Source organism: Cervus canadensis, chromosome 10, assembly GCF_019320065.1.
Source record: "Cervus canadensis isolate Bull #8, Minnesota chromosome 10, ASM1932006v1, whole genome shotgun sequence".
NCBI lineage: Eukaryota > Metazoa > Chordata > Mammalia > Artiodactyla > Cervidae > Cervus > Cervus canadensis.
Genome location: NC_057395.1, coordinates 26,530,331 through 26,556,133, shown reverse-complemented (window position 1 = coordinate 26,556,133; position 25,803 = coordinate 26,530,331). Strand labels below are relative to the sequence as shown.

The 25,803-nt window shown below is 38.7% G+C and overlaps 1 long non-coding RNA gene across 1 annotated transcript in view; it reads right to left on the bottom strand.

Moving 5' to 3' along the window:
- LOC122448879 overlaps positions 1–18,883 on the bottom strand; it is a 115,203-nt gene extending 96,320 nt beyond the window's left edge. Inside the window, exons 1-3 of the long non-coding RNA XR_006271803.1 lie at positions 18,565–18,883; positions 16,463–16,555; positions 10,576–10,646 (exon numbers count right to left, since the gene is read on the bottom strand). This is a non-coding gene — a long non-coding RNA (uncharacterized LOC122448879). The remainder of the gene's footprint in view (positions 1–10,575; positions 10,647–16,462; positions 16,556–18,564) is intronic.
- Between the last annotated feature and the right edge of the window lie 6,920 nt (positions 18,884–25,803).

Sequence of the window (25,803 nt, the reverse complement as noted above, 5' to 3'; positions counted from 1 at the left end):
GTATATTTGGCAGGAGAAGCCTGACAAGACTGGAATACCCTGCTTGTTTGCAAGTGTTCCCACAGAAGTAGGGATGGGGAAAAACACCAAGAAATGCCAATTTGAGATACTCAAAAACCTTTATGTCTGCATAAACAAATCACCCATTTGCATGGGTGCTGTCTTAATTTAGGCTGCTATGACAAAATACTATAGACTGGGTGAAACAACAGACATCTTATTTTCTCAGAGTTCTGGAAGCTGGAAGTCTAAGATCAGAATGCAGATGGCCACTTTCCTGCTGTGTGCTCAGGAGGTCTTTTTGGGGTGCATGAACATAAAGAAAGAGGTTTCTCTCTCTTTTCTTATTTAGATTAGGTTATAAAGGTCCTGATTACCTCCTAAAAGCCCCATTTCCAAATACCATCACATTGGGAGTTGAGGCTTCAACATATGACCCTGGATGGGACACAAATGTTCAGTCCATTAACAGGTGACTATTTTAGGGAAAGCTTTAATCCTCAAGATATCATTCTCTTGCCTTTTTCCTTTTAAAATTCTTTTTTTTGTTCAAAAATTTTTTTCACTTACTACGTCTCCTTCCTTTTCCTCTGCTGTTGGAGGACGTATTCCCACAAACAAAACACTGAAGGTTTTCTTTTCAGACAGCAAACCTCATTGGCCTTTTTTCAGCCTTCATCCCACAGAGTCTCTTTGAAGGACAGAACACTACGCCTGCCTTCCCTTCTCAAGCTTCTTCATCTACAGATATATAGTTTAGGGATTCCCTGGTAGTGCAGTGAATGGCTAAGACTCCATGCTCCCAATGTAGAGGGCCCAGGTTCAATCCCTGGTCCGGGAACTAGACCCTGCCTGCCACAACTGAAGATCTCACATGCCACAAAGAAGATCGAAGAGCCTTCACACCGCAACTAAGACCCAGTGCAGCCAAATAAAGAAATAGGAAATAAATATTTTTAAAAGGAGTCTAGAAATAGACCAACAGGGATTCAAATTTGGGCCTTAGACAATGACAAGTTACTTAACCTTTCCAAGTCTCTGGTGCCTGCCTCATCTATTAAAAATAGAAATATTTTTCCCCACCCTCAGTTGACTTGTGTGGATTAAATGAAAGGAGGTGATATATGCATCTGTCATCAATAAGTTTTTGGTTTCCCTTCACTCTGCAGCCTCATTCTTTCTCCTGAGTGATGCCCCATCATTTCTACTTGCCCTTAGCACACCTCCACCTGGACTTCCAGCTCAACTTGAATAAACCCATGTAACAAACTCCTGTACTCCTGCCTATTCCCTAGGTGATTTGGAGCTAACAGCATCAGCCCTCTTCCCATCATCTGGACCAGAACTCCAAAGGTAACACCATTAAGTTAAATTCCAAACGACATGACATGAAATTAAACCCCAAAAGTCATAAAATTAGATGAAGATGTAAGACCACAGGTCTTAGGACTGGACCATCCATGAAGGATCCCTGTCTGTGTCTAATAGTAAAAAAACATTCTAGTATCTAGGCAAGACCTATGAAGTCCATCCCTCTGAATGTTCACATCAGTATGTTCTCCAAATGGGGTCATCAGGCATGAGAATCACCTAAAACCTTGTTAGAAAGGTGAATTCTTGGCCCCTCCCCAAACCTACTGAAACTTGAGGGGACCCAATATTCTCCAAAGCAATCAGGATGCAAGCAAAAACTTGGAGATCTAGTGGTATAAACACCTGCCATCTTGGGCCTTAGGAGAAGACAAATATTTAAATATTAGTGTACATAAAATTTAAATATGAGCATGCATTTAATTCAATTAGTATAAAGGAATTTATAAAACAGAAGTCATCCTGCTGTATTTTATTTCATTATAAAAAGTTCAGACATAAGCTTGGTGCTGTAAAAGCCAAAATATTCTCATTTCAGATCCTCAAATGTAAAATACTTAGAAAAAGACTGAAAAGGTACTTAGCTTAATTCTGTGAGAAGAGTATCTTTAAGAAACAAAAGATAACTTACCGAACAGATTCCCACTTGAATCTGTTATACAACAATAAAATAAAACTAGCTTTAGGAATGGAAAAGCTGACTTTATTTTTATGTTCATTGGAAAACCCTCCTCCCTGTGGTCTAAGTAGATACACGGGATCAATGACACGTCAGAGGCCAGGATGTGCAGAGGGAAAACTTAGCTATTTAAATACACTATATTAATTATTGTTATCAAAGAGATTAGTTAGTTAGTTCAGTCGCTCAGTCGTGTCCGACTCTTTGCGACCCCATGAATCACAGCACACCAGGCCTCCCTGTCCATCACAAACTCCTGGAGTTCACTCAAACTCATGCCCATCGAGTCGGTGATGCCATCCAACTATCTCATCCTCTGTCATCCCCTTCTCCTCCTGCCCCTAATCCCTCCCAGCATCAGGGTCTTTTCCAGTGAGTCAGCTCTTCGCATAAGGTAGCCGAAGTATTGGAGTTTCAGCTTTAGCATCAGTCCCTCCAATGAACACCCAGGACCTATCTCCTTCAGGATGGACTGGTTGGATCTCCTTGCAGTCCAAGGGACTCCCAGGAGTCTTCTCCAACACCACAGTTCAAAAGCATCAATTTTTCAGTGCTCAGCTTTCTTCACAGTCCAACTCTCACATCCACACATGACCACATTTCAAAGAGATTAGGTTAAAGTAATTGGTATATAAAATTGCCTTTTGAGACCCAGGAAATCTCATATCTACTTTCCACTATAGAACAAGAAAGGAAGCATTAGCAAGATAGATTGAAATTGAAGAGCTGCAAGTTCCTTCACAACAGATCAGACAAAAAGCACTAAAGCAACATCATCATGGAAGGCAACATGGAAATATTGTTGGGGGTGGGGGGACTATCATAAAAAAAAAGAAGAAAAAAAACTGTGAATGGCAGTCAACAATGAAGAGATTCAGAACAATGAAATCAAAGATAGACATGGCTACTTATTATTTATGAAGACTTGTTTTCTCAAAGGATTATTATCTAGCTAAAAATCAAACACCTAGAGAAGAATTTACCTTTTAAAGGTCATTCAGTTATTGCCACACAAAGGATTATAAACATGTAGTGCAAGTAAATTAAGTTCCGCCAACTCTGAAAAAGTAATGTCAATTGTCTACTATAATTTACTTACTGGATGTTACTGCTGAATTTAAGTTACTGGCCAGAGACGGAAACTATTTCAAAGACATTTACTTTCCGGCTATCTTGGCTCTGTCTGCTCTTTCTAGTTGTATTTATTAGTCATTTAATTTTTGACTCAAGTATCAAATGGACCCTTTCCTTTATTTCCCCATAGTTCAGCAGAAGTGGGCTATAATTCCCATTAGTCTCACTGTAGTTTTGCCAATACTGCGAAGGAGGCACCACAAGAAGAATAACTCAGAATTTCTACTGCTCACGCCTACATTATTTTCTTGGTCACTAATAGGGCTGATTTGCTTCCAGCCTCCTCCATGTTTCCAGAGCTGTTACTTCATTAGAAATGTCTTGGAATCTTGTTCCTCAAAATTTAGACTAAAGGAACGTTTGGTGTTACAATAAGAAATGCCTATTACTTTGTCTCAGCTTGCCTTCCAAGTTTCAGGCTCCAGGGTTGATCAGTCCTAAGATGACAGACAGTAAGGACATCTATTTCTCTCAGAAAAAGACGTAACTGCAACAAGATATGGGATTTGGCCATATGGTCCTTTAAAATACAATCGACCAGTTATCAATCACCAACCAATGGTCTGATGAGTCTATTAGCACAGTGGGTGCACCATCCGTATCCACTGTAGGTCAGACTGCAAATCTCAGTTCAGTTTATTTTCCATCTCTCCTCATCAAGGATTCAAAAATTACCTGTGTTCAATCTTACATAACATTCTACTATTTGCATGTCTAAAAGAGTCTGAGGGAATGCATAACAAATATTTTTAACAGTCATTCATCTGGCTGGTGGCTTACAGGTATCTTTTGTTTCTTTCATAAAAAAATTTTATTGGAGTATAGTTGATTTACAATGTTGTGTTAGTTTCAGGTGTAGAGCAGAGTGAATTAGTTACACATATAATCACTCTTTCTTTTTAGATTCTTTTTCCATATTGGCCATTACAGAGTATTGTAATGTACAGAGGTCCCTGTGCTATACAGAGAGTTCTTATTAGTTATCTATTTTATATATAGTAGTGTGTATATGAAGAGGGAAGCAGAGGATGAGATGGTTAAATAGCATCACTAACTCAATGGACATGAATTTGAGCAAAGAAATAATGGAGAACAGGGGAGCCTGGCATGCTGCAGTCCATGGGGTCACAAAGAATCGGACACAACTTAGCTACTGAACAACAAGTGTGTATACATCAGTCCCAATTTCTAATTTACCCCTCCCCTCTTATAGCCTGATAATCGAAGTTTGTTTTTTACATCTGTGACTCTACTTCTGCTTTATAAATAAGCTTTATGTTTATTATTTTTAAATATCTGTATCTTCTAACCTTTTTATAATGAATACTCATTTTGGGTGTAATAAAAAATTTTAAGGAAAAAATATCAAAAAGAAAAAAATTCTCTTGGCTTTGCATGCTCTGCAGAGGGTTGATGCTAGAATTAAGAAAAACTGGTTAATAAGGCACTTGAACTAAGAGAAGGGAGATGAAAAGATATTTAAGTAGCAAAACTGACAGGAATCGATGACATATTTGGGTATATAAATAGTAGTGATCATTGAAGTACTCATAGGAAATATCTTTGATTTCCTAAAAATATGGTCAAATAATCTCTTTTGAAGAAAGTAGCTTTACCTTCTTACTTAACAAGACTAATTGAAAAATTAAATTATAAATAATCACTTGAGACATCAATAATAGACATTTAAACAGCCAAAGAACTATGTAACATTTTGATGCAGCAAGTAATCCCAGGATATTTAATGTTAGCAGGATGCAGATAAATATTTGCAAATGATTAACAAGAGATCACCAGTTAGAAAGTACACAATTATGCAGTATTAAAAAAAAATCAAGATTTTTGGACATAGGACTCATAGATACTTTATGGAATATGAAAAAATTAATAAAATATGCTGGAAGAAAATGAATTCAGGGACATAGGTGTTCATGGCTGGTGTCTTAGGCATTCACTCAATTTCTCTGATTGGCAGACTGCACTGCAAGAAAAAAGCCTAAAGCTATATTTCTCTTAAGAAATAATACATTTCAACATAAAAACATTATTTATGTAGAAAAATATGCAGGGTTTCTTTTTAAGAAAATAAAGCATTCTAAAAGTAAACATTGGGCTTCCCAGGTGGCTCAGTGGGTAAAGAATCCACCTGCAATGCAGCAGACACAGGAGACACTGGTTTGATCCCTGAGTTGGGAAGATCCCCTGGAGAAGGAAATGGCAAGTCACTCTAGTATTCTTGCCTGGGAAATCCCATAGACAGAGGAGCCTGGAGGGCTATAGTCCATAGAGTTGCAAAGAGTCGGACTCAACTGAGCATGCACTGGAAGAACAGTAAATATTGTTATTTTAGCTAAAAGTACAATAGCTGAATCCAAGATACTTAATTATTTTATCTCCCTCAGGCTCATACCAATTTTCTTTCCTACTATTCAATAAGACTGATATAGATGACACCAGATTTATGATTAGAATTACACAAAAGGACTTAATTGATTTCACTAATAACACTTGGAAGGAAAGTTATGACAACCTAGACAGCATATTAAAAAGCAGAGACATTACTTTGTCAACAAAGGTCCGTCTAGTCAAGGCTATGGTTTTTCCAGTGGTCATGTATGGATGTGAGAGTTGGACTATAAAGAAAGCTGAACACTGAAGAATTGATGCTTTTTAACTGTGGTGTTGGAGAAGACCTGAGAGTCCCTTGGACTGCAAGGAGATCCAACCAGTCCATCCTAAAGGAGATCAGTCCTGAATATTCGCTGGAAGGACTGATGCTGAAACTGAAACTCCAATATTTTGGCCACCTGATGGGAAGAGCTGACTCATTTGAAAAGACCCTGATGCTGGGAAAGATTGAGGGCAGGAGAAGGGGATGACAGAGGTTAAGATGGTTGGATGGCATCACCGACTCAATGGACATGGGTTTGGGTGGACTCTGGGAGTTGGTGATAGACAGGGAGGCCTGGGGTGCTGCAGTTCATGGGGTTGCAGAGTTGGACACAACTGAGCGACTGAACTGAACTGAATAACACTACAGAAAAATGACTAAAGGGTTGATCAAGAATCCTCATATCCTGGCCCAGTTAGTCCCCTCCTGTAATCACAAGTCATACAGTTCCTTAAAGCAGTGAAAGTATTGGGCCAGGACCCAGGCCCCTAAACAAATGAAGACATACAAGATTAGAGATTGAAACCTCAGAAATCAGCCATATAGAAATACCAAAATAAAACAACCATCGTTCCAGATCCCAATGCAATATTGTTGCTGTTTCTGAAGATGTTTTTCATATTATAGCTTTTAATACTAAGATTCAAAAGCAAGTATTCAAGGGGGAAAGACAATATAGGGATAGGGGATTAAGAAGTGCAAACTATTATGTATAAAATAAGCTATAAGGATATATTGTACAACATAGGGAATATAGCCAATATTTTATAAAAACTAAATGAAATGGAGTAAGGCTTTTTTTATTAATAATTTATTTATTTCGCTGCACAGGCTCTTCGTTGCTGTGCATGAGCTTTCTCTAGCTGCAGTGAGCCAGGGCTAACCTTCATTGTGGTGTGCACACTTCTCACTGCAGTGGTTTCTCTTGTTCTGAAGTACAGACTCTAGAACACCGGCTCAGTAGCCGCAGTACATGGCTTAGTGGCCCTGTGGCAAGTGGGATCTTCCTGGACCAGGAATCGAATCCATGTCCCTTCATTGGCAGGCAGATTCCTAACTACTGGACCACCAGGAAAGTCCTGGAGTATAATTTTTAAAAGTTGTTAATTAGGATTTCCCTGGTGGTCCAGTGATTAATAATACACTTTGCAAAGCAGGGAACGTGGGTTCAATCCCTGGTTGGGGAACTGAGAGCCCACTGCCACAGAGCAACTAAGCTACAACTACTGAGCCTATGCATTCTGGAGCCCACATGACACAACTGGAGAATCTGTGTGCAGCAACGAAAGATTCTGAATGCCACAACCAAGACCCGATGCAGCCAGATAAATAAATATAAAAAAATTAAAAATTGCTAATCACTGTATTGTATACCTGCAACATATATAATACTGTACATCAATCATACTTCAATTTTTAAAACTTTTTTTTAAAAAGAAGGTATTCAGTGAAAATTAAAATTCAGAGATGGAAAAATAAGTGATAGTAGAGGGTATTTAAGTTAAGCAGGCATGTGAGAGCAAAAAGGCATGTAAATGCCAAGGATATTTATTTCATTGCTACCAGTTTCTAACAAAATATTGAGAGAGAAAGAGACTTGGCAGGACTTGACAGATTAAATAAGATTAGATATGTATGTTTCTCTTTGTGTTTTAAGCTTTAAAATAAAAATGAAAAATGACCTAAGAGCCAAATTCCATCACAAAATCAAGAGTTGTTCTTAAGGGAAGACATCACTAAAAAGCTTTTTGGAAATCGAGGCCAAGTCTGCATCACCTCTGAATGGTACAGGAGAACAAATCCTGCACTGCTAGAACTTTATAATAGCTTTTCTGACTCTGAGATCCCTCCTCTGCCATCTTCTCATTGGCTGACTCTACTCACACCACAAGAGATTCATTATGTCTAAAGATCTTCTTGCTACCACTCCTGCGGCCAGAAGAACCCCAGCATCTTGTTGCCTCCAGGTACATTTGACAAAATACTTCCATCTCTACCACCCATTTCTGAACTCAACACATGAAAATACCCAGATAGAAGGCTTTGGTCTTTCGTTCGTTCTCTACTTCTATTACATTTTTTAATAGACCTCATTTCTCAGAGAAGTTTTAGGTTCATAGAAAAATTAAGCAGCAGCTATAGAGATTTTCCATACATCTTCTGCCCCCACACATGCCTACCCTCCCCACTATCAGCTTCCATACCTGCACGGAACATGCGTTACAATCAATGAATCTACGCTGACACGTCATCATCACCCAAAGTTCATTTTACGTTTTTTTCACATTAGGGTTCACTTTTGATGTTGTATATTCTACAGATTTCGACAAATGTATAATGACATTTATCCACCATTGTAGGATCATCCACAATAGCTTCACATCTGTAACATTTATTAATTCTTAACTTGAAAAAAAAAAAAAACTACCAATCAAATCTAATTAAGAGACACCTGGATAGTAATAAAAACAAGTGCTTAGGCTACAACCAAATGAAACAAAGATGATTAAACAATATAAAATTAAAAATGTCTTCACTGACTTACTATAAAATTATTCTTTGTAAGTAATATGATGATGGAGATGGTTTACAAGGCTTTATCCAAAGTTCAGCTGCTAGCAAATTGCTTAAAGGAGAGATCTGACTACAGACTGTCTAGAATTAAAAAAAAACAAAAACGGAAGAATCACAGGGGAAAATGAAAAGTACAAATCAGAACGTTTCATAAATTCTAAAGGCATGGCCTCCCCCAAAACAGTCACATCACACCAACGTCCACTGGAATTTCATGAATTAGCAAACACCTCATTGAAACCACACTTTCTTTGTGCAGCCTACATCACAGATAGAGGCCTCAAATATGCTTTTGACCATTTTAGTCGCTATTTCCTGATCCCTGAACCTGGGATGTTTCTCGGTTTCCCAGACGCTTGCTCTTTCAGTGCTTCTCTGTTATCATTCTCTCACCTGGGATGCCCAACTCACCAGGGATGCCCAACTACCCACCCCTGAAGGCCAATTTCCATTGTCACCTCCTATCTGAGCTTCAACTTCATCATGGGTAGCTCGGTTAATAGCATTTCCCTTTTAAGATGTGTGTTGAGGGACTTCCCTGGAGGTCCAGTGGTTTAGAGTCTGCCTTCCAATGTAGAGGCCTCAGGTTCGATTCCCAATTGAGAAACTAAGGTCCTACATGGCATGGAGTGCGGCCATAAAAGGAACAAAACTCCAGGCTGAAATCAAAATATGATCATTTAAAACACACACACACACACACACATACGTGTGTGTGTGTTGAAGCATTACAAAAATAAAGCACATCCCTGTTGCCTAACAGGGAAGTCATTCATAAATGGTGGATATTTGTGTTAATCTTCTAAACTTCCTGGGGCTTCCCTGGTGGCTCAGAGGTTAAAGTATCTACCTGCAATGTGGGAGACCTGGGTTTGATCCCTGGGTTGGGAAGATCCCCTGGAGAAGGAAATGGCAACCCACTCCAGTATTCTTGCCTGGAGAATGCCACGGATGGAGGAGCCTGGTGGGTTACAGTCCACGGTGTCGCAAACAGTTGGACACGACTGAGAGACTTCACTTTCACTTTCTTTTCTAAACTTTCTATCTGTATATGACCATGACATGTTTTTCTTTGCTCATATTTATTTCTGTAAATAGATATTTCCCCCTACCATTATATTATAAGTTTCTTGAGGCCAGAAACTGCTCTGTTCATTTTGGTATCCCATGAAAACACAGCAAGTTTAAGCACAAAAGTAAATGCATAAACACGGCTCTCAGGAACTGAGTCAGAGTTTCAGTTCTAACTGAAGCACAGAGAAGTGAATTTAACCAGGACAGAGAATGTGCCAATTACTTATTAATCTAGTCTAAACCCAGTGCCTTGTTCGTACTAAGAGTAATTTCCTGCAAGGTTCTGAGAGTCTCAATTTTACAACACGGGACTAAAAACAGTTACTGATGTAAGGAGAATGAACTCCAGAAACACTCTCAAAGAATGGAAGATCAAGTTGTAAAATGCATGAACCATTTTAAATTCCCTTTCTCACTCACATAAGTGATGTAGCTGAAGTCCATTTATAACAGTCTGTAAAGCTACAATTGTGCAGAGGAAAGAGGCTGAAACTTAGAACCTGATGGCTTAAATTTCAGTCTCAACTCTGTCATTATTTGTTTTACAAGTTGGTAGAGACTCATTTCCAATATGGGAATAAACATCAGCAATTCAAAGATCATGATGAGAATGAAATGAGATGATACAAGAGAATGTACTTTTTAAAAATTCCCAGATATTATTAATATTTATTCTTACCTAGATACATATATCTTTATTTAATTTAAATATTCCCTTAAGTGAAACAATACGATGTCTGAGACTTGCCTTATAACAGAGATGGGACAGAAGACAAGGCTACAGACAAAGCAATATTGGCCGTGTGTTGATGATTGTCAAAGCTGGAGGATGGGTGTATGAGGGTTCACTGTACAATTCTTTTATTTTGGCAGCACCATGAAGCATGTGGGATCTTAGTTCAATGACCAAGGATGGAACCCATGCTCCCTGTATTGGGAGTGTGGATTCTTACCCACTGGAAAACCTGCAAGTTCTTTATCCCTACAATTCTTTAACCCATGAAATTTTCCATAATTAAAAAATGTAATTCTTCACTTTGCTTATTTACTATTAATATTTAATTTTACTTACAATAAGTTTTGTACAGCGGAGAGTGCAGGCTCTTGAATCCTAGAATTTGGGTTCCAGTCCTGTTTCTCTATCTGCAAAACAAGGATGATTGTTTTAATTACTATCACATAAAAGTTGTTGACAAACTGAATGAGAAAATTCCCATAAACCAGATAGCACACACAGGGTCCAAAGTCTAGTAAGAGCTTAATATATTACATTATGGAACCACATAAAAACAAACCAATGTACTTAATTATAGGAATTCTTTCCATTTAGCTCTTGGGGTTAATAAATGCTCTTAAACAGGATGACACCAAATTAAACCCTGCTTGAAGGTATTCAAGAGGTGTAGGTAAACTTACCCCAAAACTTAGCTAACAAACTTCCATTGAACTGACATTTTCAGTGCCAATTTCCCCAAATTTTGTAAAATTTCTACTTAAAGGTCCACCTAGTATTTATGGATTTTTCTCATCACTATTTGTGATCAAACTGTTGCTATCACTTCAGTTCAGTCGCTCAGTCGTGTCCAACTCTTTGCAACCCCATGGACTGTAGCACAACAGGCCTGCCTGTCCTGTTGCTATAAGTGGTGTTATAATTCATTAACAGTGTCTAAGACAGGGTTTCCCTTATACAAGAAAAGTGCCCTTTTAAAACCTATCTAAGCAATGCAGAAAAACTGAGTTAAAGAAAGGAAAAAGTGATCCCAATTTCTCTACTCAGAAAAAAAAAAAGGCTTTTCACATTTAAAAACCCAATCTTTTCTTTCAAATCGCCAAACATTGTATGTAGTTTTGATTGTATTTGACAAACCAAGAACCTTAGTTTTAAAGTACCATGTGTGTGGTTTGGTAAGTTGCTTCAGTCATATCCAACTCTTTACAACCCTGTGGATTATAGTTCACCAGGCTCTTCTGTCCATGGGATTCTCCAGGCAAGACTACTAGAGTGGGTTGCCATGCCTCCTCCAGGGATCTTCAACCCAGGGATCAAACCCACATCTCCTGTGTGTCTCCTGTATTGGCAGGTGGTTTCTTTACCACTAGCACCTCCTGGGAAACCCATAAAGTACCATACATTTACTCAAATGAAGTAACTATCTTTCTGTTTCAATTAGTGGTGTTTCAATACATTTCAAGCTGGATTTAGAAAAGGCAGAGGAACCAAAGATCAAATTGCCAACACCTGTTGGATCATAGAAAAAGCAAGAAAATTCCAGAAAAACATCTATTTCTGATTTATTGATTACGCCAAAGCCTTTGACTGTGTGGGTCACAACAAACTGTGGAAAATTCTTCAATAGGTGGGAATACCAGACCACCTTATCTGACTACTGAGAAATCTGTATGCAGGTCAAGAAGCAACAGTTAGAACTGGAAATGGAACAATAAACTGGTTCCAAATTGGGAAAGGAGTATATATCAAGACTGTATATTGTTACCTTGCTTATTCAACTTACGTGACGAGTACATCATGCGAAATGCCAGGCTGGATGAAGTGCAAGCTGGAATCAAGATTGCTAGGAGAAATATCAATAATCTCAGGCACACAGATGACACCACCCTTATGGCAGAAAGTGAAGAGGAACTAAAGAGCCTCTTGATGAAAGTGAAAGAAGAGAGTGAAAAAACTGGCTTAAAACTCAACATTCAGAAAACAAAGATCATGGCATCCGGTCCCATCACTTCATGGCAAATAGATGGGGAAACAATGGAAACAGTGACAGACTTAATTTTCTTGGGCTCCAAAATCACTGCAGATGGTGACTGCAACCATGAAATTAAAAGATGCTTGCTCCTTAGAAGAAAAGCTATGACTAACCTAGACAGCACATTAAAAAGCTGAGACACCACTTTGCCGACAAAGGTCCATCTAATCAAAGGTATCATTTTTCCAGTAGTCATGTATGGATGTGAGAGCTGGCCTATAAAGAAAGCTAAGCACTGAAGAATTGATGCTTTTGAACTGTGATGACGGAGAATAGACTGCAAGGAGATCAAACCAGTCAATCCTAAGGGAAATCAGTCCTGAATATTCATTGGAAGGACTGATGCCAAAGCTGAAACTCCAAAACTTTGGCCACCTGATGCAAAGAACTGACTCGTTGGAAAAGACCCTAATGCTGCAAAAGATTGAAGGCAAGAGGAGAACTGGATGACAGAGGATGAGATGGTTGGATGGCATCACCAACTCAATGGACATGAGTTTGAGCAAGCTCCGGGGAGTTGGTGATGGACAGGGAAGCCTGGCATGCTGCAGCCCATGGGGTCGCAAAAAGTTGGACACGACTGAGCAGCTGAACTGAACTGAACAACACATTTCAGTGCAAAGCTCTTGAAATCAATACAGTACCACTAAGTTAAAACAAGAAAAAGCAGGGCAAGACTCAGTCATATTCTAATATTGTCCTTGTTTCCTAGGTGTTTGTTTTACTTAACATTCCAAAAAATGGAATTAGGCAATGGCATGTAAGTTTCATATGCCAATTCAGAATTAACTTTGAGAGGCAAACCTTAGCTTCTGGATTGCTGCAAAAGAAGATCATTTTAGAAAGTCAGGGGAGCTTTAGAAAAACTGATGAAATGTACATACAAAAAAACTTATATTTTGTATTCTTTCTTTTTTTTAGAGAGGTCTTCAGCATCCTGCATTCCTGTCAAAAATTCCCCTAAGAGCCATGGACTCTAGTCAAGATCCCTGCTCTGGTAAGTCAATTTTTATATTTTAGAATAAAACACTGCTGTTCTGGGAGACCTTTGGTTCAGTGCTCCTATATGAGCCTAAGAATCCTGATATTCACCAGACAGTTATTTTTTTCACTCTTTCTTAGGAAGAAAGAAAAAATGGAATTAATAGACCATGACTACTATTAAGCAACTTACCACAAGGCTCTGCAAGTTCTTCCCCAGAAGACAAATATTTGCAGCTACATGATGTTTGCAAAATGCCATAAGAATTTTCTCTCAGTTCAAAATGTGTGCACTTTTGCCAGTTAAGATTATTAGAGAAAAACTGCCCAGTGAGCATGCTCCCCGTGGGAGAAGAGCGAAGGCTGGGTGTCTTCTCACTGACATTTTCTATTGTAGAGGAGATGTAAAGGGCAGAACACTGCTACCCTTTAGAAGAGAAGCTGGGTCAGTGGGGTCACAGGGCCCAGCTGTGTGCTGCAGGCAAATTCCTTTGTGTTCACTTTTGTCCAAGTTAATAAGAGTCCAAGACTGTTTCAAGATTTTATGAAGACTATCTTATTTGTAGATACCCGAAAATCAATGAGCATATTATCTAGGTATGGCTTAACATGGTTTTAGGTAGAAAATAAAGAGGAGAGTTGAAAAACCCTTTGGCTAGTCATTAACTTTTGTTGCCTGCAAAGTCCTGCTCCTTGCTAACTCTAGAAAATCAGAAGTAGTTGTGATTTGTTTTAAGAGTATTTTATTTCTGACTTTGGCAAGGTCCTAATACAATTACCTTTTAAGATCAGATTACTTTGCAAAAACATGCACATAAGCAACCTCCAATGCTGTTAGTTGCATTTATCTAAATCAAACATTCTGGGTTTCTTGAATTGATTTAATGTGAGTGAAAAGAATAGAGAAGCAAAAATACCATGACTTGCCAAATACTGTGGAGTTACATCAGACACAAATTAATGTATGGGAATGTACTGATGGAATTTAACTATAAGCCTTTGGCGTGGAGCAAAAGTGGAGGACAAAGGAGCAGAGGGGTGAAGAGAAAGAAGGAGGAGGAAGAGGAAACAATTTAAATAGTGCTGGTGATCTATTGGCTTCCTTGGTGGCTCAGACGGTAAAGCGTCTGCCTACAATGAGAGAGACCCGTGTTCCATCCCTGGGTCGGGAAGATCCTCTGAAGGAAATGGCAACCCACTCCAGTACTCTTGCCTGGAAAATCCCATGGACGGAGAAATCTGGTAGGCTACAGTTTACGGGGTCGCAAAGAGTTGGACACGACTGAGCGACTTCAGTGATTTAGTGGATGTGTGCCCAGGAGATCAAACAGCAACCGAGAAGCTGGGCACACTGCATCCACAAATTCACAAATAGTTCATTGAAGAAATTACATTTCCAAACATAATTCACTAAGTGTTGCCCTTAGAACATGCAAAACACTTTACAATTTAAACCTGGTGTCAGTATTTTCCACCTGGCATTGACTGTACTACTCAATGCCAAGAAAATATGCTTATTTAAGAATCATTAGGAACACTTTTGCCATGAGACGACAGACAATCAACAAATTTAAAATACCCTTCAACACATTTACCACATTTAAAATGCAACTCCTCCTGAAATAACCATTGTACAAGAATACATAAATTTTGAAATGACAAACACTCAAGAAGCAAGCTCCTCTGGTCTGTGAAGAATAGCCCTAGGTCACAAATCAAAGCATACTTGGAGGTCTTAATTGGTCCCTTGGCTTTTCTTGAATTATTATGGGAAAGGAGGGAGACAGGAAGTTGGTTATTACTGCTCTGAAACAAACAGACAATAGTTATTTCTCCAGCAAAAATGGGCTTACTTGAAATCAACAAAGAATTGCAAATGTGGTCTATAGCCAAACTGAGCCACTGTGCAAGCCCCACAGAGCAAGCAGAGAACTCTTTCAAAGAGTAGAAAAGTCGAAGTGCTGTAGTAAACAAAGAGTCTATTGGAGGAAATGAGAGTTGGAAACATAGTGACTTTTCATTGGCTGAGTTGTGACAGTCTCTCATTGGCTGAGCTCTTGCCAGGTGAGAAAAGGAAGTCTTTCTTCTTCCTGTTGGGCTCCACTATTGCCAGGGGGCATGGGCCCTCCCCATCCTGGCCTCTCAACTGTTTTCACTGAGGTTTGAGTTTATTAATTTTTTGTTATAAAGTCCATTTTCTCTCTGCTCTGATTAACCTGTTCTATTTCAGTTAAAACCAAGAGGAAACTGTGGTATATCTAGCATATTGAACAGAGTGGATCATTTTTCTCCTTCTTCTGTATGCTAAAAAGTAATAATCACTAATAATTATTATTGTTTTGATTATTTCTATACTTCCCACACACCTGCAGTTACTTCCTCCACTGAAGGCTTGAGTCCCTCAAAGTATTCCATGAGTGTTAGAATCAACTTCTTTCAAACTCCTGTTAACACTGAAATTTTATCTTCTACCCATAAATCATAAATGTTCTTAATGGCTTCCAGAAGGGTGAATCTTGTCCAGAAGGGAATTTTCTCAATCAACTTTCAGATATACAATATAGTATTATTAACTATAGTCACTATTCTGTACATTATAGCCCCAGGACTTATTTATAACTGGAAGTTTGTACATTTTGACTAAGGTGGTGTTTTCTAAACTTGAGAAATCTAAAGAATTCTGAGACATTTATTAACTGTAAGGATTCCACTTCCCACTACCCTGTTCAGACCAACTGAAATATAATCATTTTCTGGGAGGGATTTGGAAATCTCTAAATGTAACAAATCCCCCCAAGAGATTTTTACCACGAGACATATTAGGCAACACTGCTTGAAGTCAGTAGCAGCTCACATTTATTGAACACACACTGCCTACAGGGTACATCTAAGTGCTCTGTGTGTATTTGCTCATTTACTCCTAACAACAACTCTGTGCAGTATTGTCTCGGTGTCATTCTAAAGAGTAAGTGCCCCTCTTCAGCAATCCATTAAGGGTGAATTTTTTACCATTTGAATCAGCGCAATCTCATTTCACACATTCATAGTTTCTTAGATTCTAAGCTCTTGAATGCCTTTGAGATTAAACACCAATTCAGTTCTCTTTATAAAACACACCATAAACTTCTTTGCATAACATAGGAGCTCCATACATAAGAGATCAAAGGGTCATTCTGCTTTTTGTCCGGTGCTTTTGGCAGTGGAGAAGCCTACCTTGATTTAGGAGATGTGGAGACAGAAGCTGGCAGTAGAACATGCTGCTGAAAGCAGAGACTTTTTGAGCTCCTCTGGCTGGGAGTCAGAGTCCTGCAAAAATTGAACCAGGAAAAGGAAAACAGAAAGATCATCTGGTCTGGCTGACTCCGCTAGCTCAGATCCTGGCTGGGGAAGAGAATTTCAGTGCAGAAGAGAAAGGTAATAGATATTTCTAGTTTCCTGTCACACCCCTTCTTCCACAGACTTATCTACATTCTAATCAGCCTTCTGAGACTAATAGTTTCCAGCTTACTAAAAGCCCATACTCATCTTTCCAATTCTTTTTATACTTGCCTGATCTGCACATTTTATGCTTTCAAAGTCTGTGATTATTTAATAACACAAAAGCTAATGCTTCTAAACTTTGTGCCATGCACTTCCAACCTGGAGGCAATCAGAACAAATGTGTGTGTTGCTTCCTTAACAACTATTATCCTAACTCCTTCAATGTGAGGAAGCTTTCCTTGCTCTGAAATTCAAAATCACCCTCTTGAAACTTAAAAACATACCTTAAGTACCTATTACTGTGCAAGTTTTCTTTTCTTTTCATTCTCATTCAGATTTTTCTATTTAATCCTAGCATACTAAGGCAGAAAATGAATCCATATTTCCATTTTTTCCCTTAGATAAAGCTGAAAAAGAGGACTTCCCTGGTGCTCCAGTGGTTAAGAATCCTCCTGCCAATTCAAGGGACACAGGTTCGATCTCTGGTCTGGAAAGATTCCACATGCTATGGGGAAACTAAGCCCACAGGCCACAACTACTGAGCCTGTACTCTAGAGCCCAGTGCTCCACAAGAGAAGCCATAACAATGAGAAGGCTGCACACCGCAGCGAACAGCAGACACTGCTTGCCACTAGAGAAAGCCTGACCCAGCAACAAAGACCCAGGGCAGCCATAAATAAATAAATAAAAATATTTTTTAAAAATGTTTTTAAGCTGAAAGAGAAAGATTCGATGAGGTTAATGATTTGTCTAAAAGCATGCATTTGTTGGGAGGAAGAAGCAGACTTTGAGAACTGTGTCTAATTTTGAAGTCCATGCTCTTTCCACCATATTGTGATATTCAGTGTTCAAGCTGTTTTGTTCATTGTTTCACAGGTGTATGAATTATCTCCTCAAATAGAAGAAAAAACGTTCATTTAAACATGGAGTGCAAAGCATGCAGCAGGAATGCCATAAAAAAAGAAGTGATGATTTCTCTCCTCAGTCACGTCACTAAATCACCTTCCAAAATCTACAAATCAAGTGCTCGCTTCGGCAGCACATATACAAAATCTACAAATCAAAAAGACTCAAATTGATTGTTTAGAATTCTTATACCAAAATCAGAAATCATTGGGTGATATTCCCCAATGATATCATTGAGTGATACAGGACCTCTGCTCAGACAATCTTACATTTATTCCAGTGGGTTTCATACTCTGTGACCTCCTTGCTTGATGCATCTCCACTCAGTAGACAAGTGACTGCAGTGACACAGGAACTGTGTTCTTACCAACAATTATCTGGGATTATCCAACACAGGGAAAGCTTTACTGCCCACTGAAATTACTTACTTGGAACTTTAAAAACTTAAGTCAGGACATCATTTTTAATATATAATGAGTCTGTATGTTCTCCTGTTTTGCATGACAGTGCTCACTCAGTTGCATTCTACTCTTTGCAGCCCCATTTACTGTAGCCCACCAGGGTCCCATGGAATTGCCCATGGAATTTTCCAGGCAAAAATATATACCCAACAGTAAAATTCGATTCAGAATCAAGTACAGAATGGATGAGATAACAATGATGTACAGATCTCTTACAAAACGTCACCTTTCAGCTAAGAAAAAAATGTTGAGGTATTAACTGGGTGGAGTTCAAATTCTCTATTTACTCAACTAGACCTATAAAATCTGAGTCTGCCTGATTCTCTCCATGGCCACTGCCTTTCTCCCTTCTTCTTCTCACCCTGACTAGAGCAATGGCCTCTTCCTCTTGCCTTACTGCAGTTCATTCTCTTAACAACACAGTGATATTTTTAGACAGTAAGCAAACGGTTTTATTTGTTTACTCACCTATTTAAAATCCTTCAAATTCTTGGAGGGAGCCCTGAGCTAGGAGGTTGTGGGGCGGTCTGAGGGAAGGGGGTGAGAGGAAACCTGAGTGAGGAGGTCGAGAGGATCTCGGAGGGCGTTGTGCGGAGCTCAGAGGGAGGAGGGTGAGAGAAGCTCCGAGGAGGGAGGGCTTCGGTTGTCCTGAGTGACGAGGGTGTGAGGAGCTTTGAGTGAGGAGGACGAGAGAAGCCCTGAGGTAGGAGAGTGAGAAGAGCCCTGAGCGAGAAGGGTGAGAGGAGCCATATGTGAGGACAGCCAGAGAAGCCCTGAGGGAGGCAGTTGTTCAGAGTCCCGAGTGACGACGCTGTGAGGAGTTTTGAGAGAGGAGGGCAAGAAGAACCTCTGAGGGAGGTGGGAGGAGCCCCGAGTGACGAGGTGGGAGGAGCCCCGAGTGAAGAGAGGGAGAGGAGTGAAATCAATTGAATAAATGAGTGAATGAATAACAGTTTCTTAAATTTTCAAATATAAACCTACTTCACAAAAATCGTAGTGCCAGAACATATTTATTGTGAGGCGTTCATCTAAATGGCAACTAGTTGGTAATTGGTGTGAGAAAATATGCATATTATTAATATTTATCTCTGATGTGTTCAAGCAGAGGAAGTTCACTCCACCTCGCACCCTACCCCAATGCGTATTTTGTAAAAGTCTCTTACTTTTTCCATTTTTGGCTGACTGACAACTAAACGCAAAATCCTGGAATAATATCCAGATTGTACTAGCTAAATAGTACACTCTGTTAGTCGCTCTGTCATGTCCGACTTTGTGACCCCATGGACTATAGCCCACCAGGTTTCTCTGTCCATGGGATTCTCATCAGTTTTTACTTTTTGGCTGAGCCGCTGGGTATGCGGGATTTTAATTCCCTGACCAGAGATGGAACCTGTGTCCCTGCAGTGCAGGTGGGAAATCCTAATCACTGGACTACCAGGGAAGTCCCAAGGGGTCATTGTATTTGTACTAAGGATCATCAGTTGGGTGAAATTTATCAGTTAAAATCAGTCAAGCAGTGGTAGCTGTTCTGGTGTTGACAGATTTGATTGTTAATTAATCATAACATCCTGGTTAGACGTCCTTTAAATTTCACATAAAGTTGTTTTTTTTTTTTTTAAGGAATCTGCTTTTGGAATTTAAGTAAAGTCATTGCTTATTATTTTGTTAAGCTCACTACTTTTCTGATCGACTAACAATACTTAACGAAGTCAATAGCCAGCAGTTTGTCAAATTACAAAACCGAGAATTGCCAATATGGCATAATCTGTGAGTAATTGACAAATATTGCTCAGCTCCTGGATTCTAAATCATAAATACCTTACCTACCACTTACTTAACAAATATGTATTTATTCTGGGTTAGGCAGGTGAAAGAGCTATCTGGATTCTAGAAGGAGATTCCTCAAATCATGCTTAAAGGCTCAAATTGAGCTTTTACCTAATCAGGTCTGTGATATATTTTCAAGATCCAAGATGAGGTATGATCCACAATGTCTGTCCTTCATTTCTACTTCGGAGAGTAGCTTGAATCTCTCTGGATCCCATGCAGCCTGAAACTTCACTTTAATCTATATTATGTCAACTAGTTTCTCTCTCAAAGGCAGATGAAAAAAACGTACAGTTGCATTTCCCAGAGATCTTTCATCTAGACTGAAAGTAAATCCAGATGCTTAAATATTTTAACATATTTAGACAGGATCATTTAGTTTCTTACTTTCAAAATATAATCTTTTAAATTTAGATCTGAACGACAAGTGTGAAGAATAAGCAAACATGCAGGACAATAAGACAAATTTACATTAACAAGTTTTATTACATCAACTGAGAGTCACAAGAGCTTCACATGCTCTAATAAACCCAGGGAATGCATAAGAGCCAACAACGCCAAGAACAAATTAAAAGTTCAGATGTCAGACTTGGTTCATTGACATCTTTGGAAATGGATTATTTTTAAGTGGAAAATCTGCTTTGAAAATAAATCTTATCATTATTTAAAGGGAACTTTATTTTTTAAAGTTAAAATAATCACTAGCATAAGAAAAAGTCTTGGTTTAAAAAAATCTAAAGTCTAATAGTAACTTTAAAAAAAATCAAGTGAGGAAATTAAAAGATGAAATATATACTATAAGTCACAAAAAACTTTGGGCACAAATTGAGTAGTTCTTAAAAACTGAGGCATAGACTGCTCAAATATAGCACTTCTCATATAGGGGTAAATCTCTCTAATATGTTTTTCTTTACTTCACAGGATCACAACACAACTTGAGCATAAAGGAGAAAATATGTCAGTTAATTTTGATAATGCTATAATTTCTCTTCCTCCAAAATCCATTTCTGTGTTGTGTTTAAATGTTAACAAAGTGAAACTTAGAGAAAACTTAATCAGATATACAAAGTGAATTAACAGAATGGTTTCTTACTGAATTTAATTCAAAGTGAATTTGAAAAAACAGGAATAAACTATTGGTGTCTAATGGAACTGTATGCCAACTCGCACTTTACTCAAGTCAACATCGTTAATCTAATTCTCTATTTTAAATGAACATTAATTTACTTTTCAAACTAAGCTTACAGGTTAAAATGTCTTTGACACAAATTGCTATAAAGAATTTTTACTTAGAATTATTTCAAATCCAAAGAAAATAGCCCCCATGGTAAAAATGAGATTTAGTTAGTGTTGCTGTACATTTTTTTTTTTACTAATACTTATCAACCTGGTTTAACTTTTCTCATGCTTTATAGAAAAAAATAATAAGAGTGTTTCATTTGATCAAAATCCATATTTATCCAGCTGTACATTTCCTGAATTTCTAGCTTCTGGGCAGCCCAGAGGTACCCAGAGGCTCAGTTCAGAAGTTTCTAGTTACTGACTCATTAGAAGCACTTACTCATTATCAATCCAGAGAAACAGTTTGAGATCTGGGTCACTCTTGAGTGTTAAAGTCCATCTTGCATTAATTAGAATTGATTTAACTGCAAACCAAAGAAATGTATCCCTGAGATCTAGAGCATCCCAGAGCAGTGAAATGAGTGTGAACTTTATAAGCATCTTAATGCTTTATCTTCATTTTATTCTAATCTCAAGCTGGAAAATTCATGTTCCTTAGAAAAGATTATGTACCACTAGTCAGTAGCAAACTGGTAAATGTTTAACAATATCTCTGTAGAAAAGATAACCTAACCCTAACCATAACCCTAACCCTAACCCTAAAAAGGGACTTGCCTTGTGGCTCAGCTGGTAAAGAATCTGCCTGCAATGCGGGAGACCTGGGTTTGATCCCTGGGGTGGGAAGATCCCCTGGAGAAGGAAAAGGCTACCCACTCCAGTATTCTGGCCTGGAGAATTCCATGGACTATACAGTCCAAAGAGTCAGACATGACTGAGCGACTTTCACTTACTTCTGTAGAAAAGGAGGAGGAAGAGAAGGAGATATTTCTGACTGGCAGCACTGCCAAATACCATGGTGTAAATACTTCCACTGTGGCAAATATCCAGCCGCAGTGGAATATCAGGGAATGCAGAATTGGGAACAGAGGCTCAGTAGGACACCATTATGTAGTATTTTCACTATACAGATCCAAAGACATCAGTGAACTCAGTAACACATAAAATAGTGAAATGGAGTAAAATAGAAAGTGATGGCTTGAATATTTATTACTTTTGTCTTTTATACAGTAGATTCAAGTTTATATAATGAAATTTTTAATCATTAATCATGGCTGAGTTTCACAATCACTTTACCAACTTCCTGAAAATTGAACAAGCATCTATCATGAGCCAATAAGAGCAGACTGCAGCACATCCCAGTTATCTTGGTCATCTCTCTCCTTGGTTGTGTTTTTGTTCTTTTCCCTGAAATCATAGATCTAATACTCACTTTATGTATTTTTGTTTATCAAGACCACTAAGGAATTTAATCATGTGAATGCTACATACCATGGAAATTCTTAAATATTATTTTTCCATCTATTTTGTAAACAGTTTGTATTATTGATTAGATGCTATTTAGGAACCTTTGTGGGTTTCATCTTTTGTTTGCTTGTTTTTCATTTCCATCAGTTTATATTTTCTTGAGACTTACTAATTTTTCATTCTGCTGCAGTGTGATTTGAGAATGTGGCCCATACCATTTCTACTTTGTTCAGATTTTATTGTGAAATATTTTTGTAGGTAATAAGAATAATAAAAGATAATAAAAGTTACTATTTATGGAGTATATCCCAGAAATATTACATTATCTTCTCAAGAATCTGATAGAAAAGTGTTTTAACTCTGAATACCTATGAAACAAAGCTGAACAAAACCCTCTTTGCAATGCTTTGTTGGTGAGTACAGTCCCAGGCAGCAAGGGCAGGGAATGAGGAATAAGGAAGGAGGAAAGGCTATCAAGACAGGGGCACGGTCACCCAGGACATCTCCAGGTAACTCTGTGGAAACAGTGCACCTCAGAATGGTTCACTGGGAAGGAAGAAGAGAGAGTTTCCCTGTGGATCTTGTCCTCTACCTTCTGATCACCAAAGTTCACCTTAGCAGGCATTAACACCCTGTGGTAGACTGTTTGCAAAAGATTGTTTGCAAAAACGGTCACAGTAATTCCTCCCATTCCTGACTGCATGGTACTTTGAAATGTGAATGTACAGCAACTCCTGGCAGGAGGAGGAATCTATTTCTCCAGCCAAGACCAAACCCTTGAATCTGGGTTTGGTCATGTGACTTTCTTTGGCCAAGGGGACATTAGCAAGTGTGACATTGAACAGAGGTTGAGAAATGTTTGCGCATCTGGGTTTGCCTTCTCTTGCTGCTGGGAACTTCTACCACCACGAAAATGACCCTGGGCTAATTTGCTGAGTGAGAAGACAGTCATAGAGTTGTCTCAGCTGACATTGAGCCAACTGTCAGACATGTGGGTGAAGCCTTCCCCACAAGGATCCTCCCTGGCAAGACCAACCAGCCTGCCAACAAACAGACCTGTTACTTTATTCTATACCCCCCAGTCCCAGATGAGCCTGTTCAGACTAAAAGAACTGCCCAGGCATCCTTAGAATTGTGAGATGTTTAAAGGCCTTAAGTTTGTGAGTGTGTGGCAAGAGCCAATTCACGGACTGTACCACACTTCCAGATTGGATTACCTAGCCCATTAAGTGGGTGCTGGAGAAGCCAGTCCTATGATCAATGTTTCAGTGTTTACTTGGAGCCCAGAAGTGGGAGAAGCTATATATCTGGGGCTCCAATCCAGTCACTGGAACCACTACAGCTCCTCACATGATGGCTGTGGTGGGTGCCATGCTGAAGCCACACTACAGAGGAGGTGGGGGCAGCCAGTGGTGTGAGGAGACAAAGTGATGGGTGGAATATCCATAGAGCAAAACCCAAAGTGTGGAGGTAGGGTCAAGCAATATGGAGACCTGCATTAGCTGCACAGACAGCAGCTTTCATTATGTGTGAATTAAGACTCTTAACTTGTAAGTAATGAAAATAACTTGAAATAGCTTAGGGGAAAAAGGTTAAATCCTTGTGGCTTATCTATGTTGTGTGGAACAAGCTCCATCATACTGTAGCTGTGCTGTCTGTTGGTCTTTGGGTATGGATCTGGCAACACAGTATACAAGCCTCCATTCTCTGCCTCACCAGAAAATTCCATAACCACCTAAGCAATCTGAGGTCAACAAATTTCTTAGCTGCCAAGAGGCACAGACTTAGAGACTGAAGTTATCATTATCAGAGGGGAAGTGGGAGAGGGACAATTAGGGAATTTGACATTGACATGTACACACCGCTATATTTTAAATGAATAAGTAACAAGGACCTACTGTATAGCACAGGGGACTCTGCTCAATGTTACGTCACAGCCTAATAGGACAAGAATTTGAAAAAGAATAGATATATGTATAAGCATAACCAAATCACTTTCCTGTACATCTGAAACTAACATATTGCTAATCAACTGTACCCTAACATAAAACATATAAAAAAATTTCTAATCTGCTTAAACTAACCATATAGATTGTGTTATTGACAATTAAGGATACTAACTGATATAGCTGGGCATAGGATTACAGCTTGGGAATCATTTTCTCTCAGAATTTGCAAAGCATTTTTCCATGGTCTTCTGTTATGATGTTTCTCTTGAGAAGTTTGATGCCATGCTTGTCCCTAAACTTCTGGATGTGACTAACTTTTCCTCTCAGAAAGTTTTCCTGTTATTCTTTTTAATCCCTAAAACTCTGAAATTTCCAGTTGAAATGCCATGGCGTGGGTCTTCTCAAATTCATTTGGTGGCCACATACAGTTGTATATGTTGTACACTGCACCACTTTAGGGAGCACTAGTCCCATCTCAATCCATAGACATGCCTGTATAACTTTTCACAAAGACCCTGTGGACACTTTGTGGGACTTTAGAATCTGGAGATCACTATCCTTGAGTTCTGGGAAATCTTTCATATAATCTTCTCAACCATTGTCTCTATCCTATCTCTGGAAAACCTATTTTAGTTAAATATTGGGCTTCCAAGATTAATCTCATTTTCTTACTTTGTCCTTATTTTCCATTTCATGTCTCCTTGTTCCACTTTCTGAGAGATTTTCTCCACTTTATCTTCAAAATTTCTATTGAATAGTTAATTTCAGCTCTGCTATTTTTAATTAATAAGACTGCTTTCTGAAAATAGCAATTCCTTCTCCAGGATCTTGATCTCATCTCTCTGAAGATATCAATTATGGATTTACTTTTTTCTTATTTTGGCTTTTCTTCCATTCACTGCATTCTGTTTCTTTTCTTTTTTACTTGCTGTTTCTTTTTCACCTGTCAGTGTCCCTCTTCTGCTTTAGATAGGAAGTAAAATGCCTCAATTGGAACCCCAGCCAATTTGACTCCAAAGAACTTTCTTATGAGTAAAATAATTTGTGCAAGATATGATTATTATAGCCTGTAGTTATTAAAGATCCACCATAACCTGAGTTTACATAGTACTTAGCATAGTACCTACTGTCCTCCAGGTAGTCAATATTTGTTGAATGCATATTTATTTCCTATTCCCAAGAAGTATTTTCCTTTATTTTTTCTTCTCTATTCAGTGTACTAGCGTGGCTTGCCCAGAGCACCCTGTCACTCAATGAAAGCAAAGATGCACTGACCCACGTACTGTCATCTGTGTTCCTTGACTTTTCTCTAGGCATCTACAGATCATCATTCTTATCTTGTCAC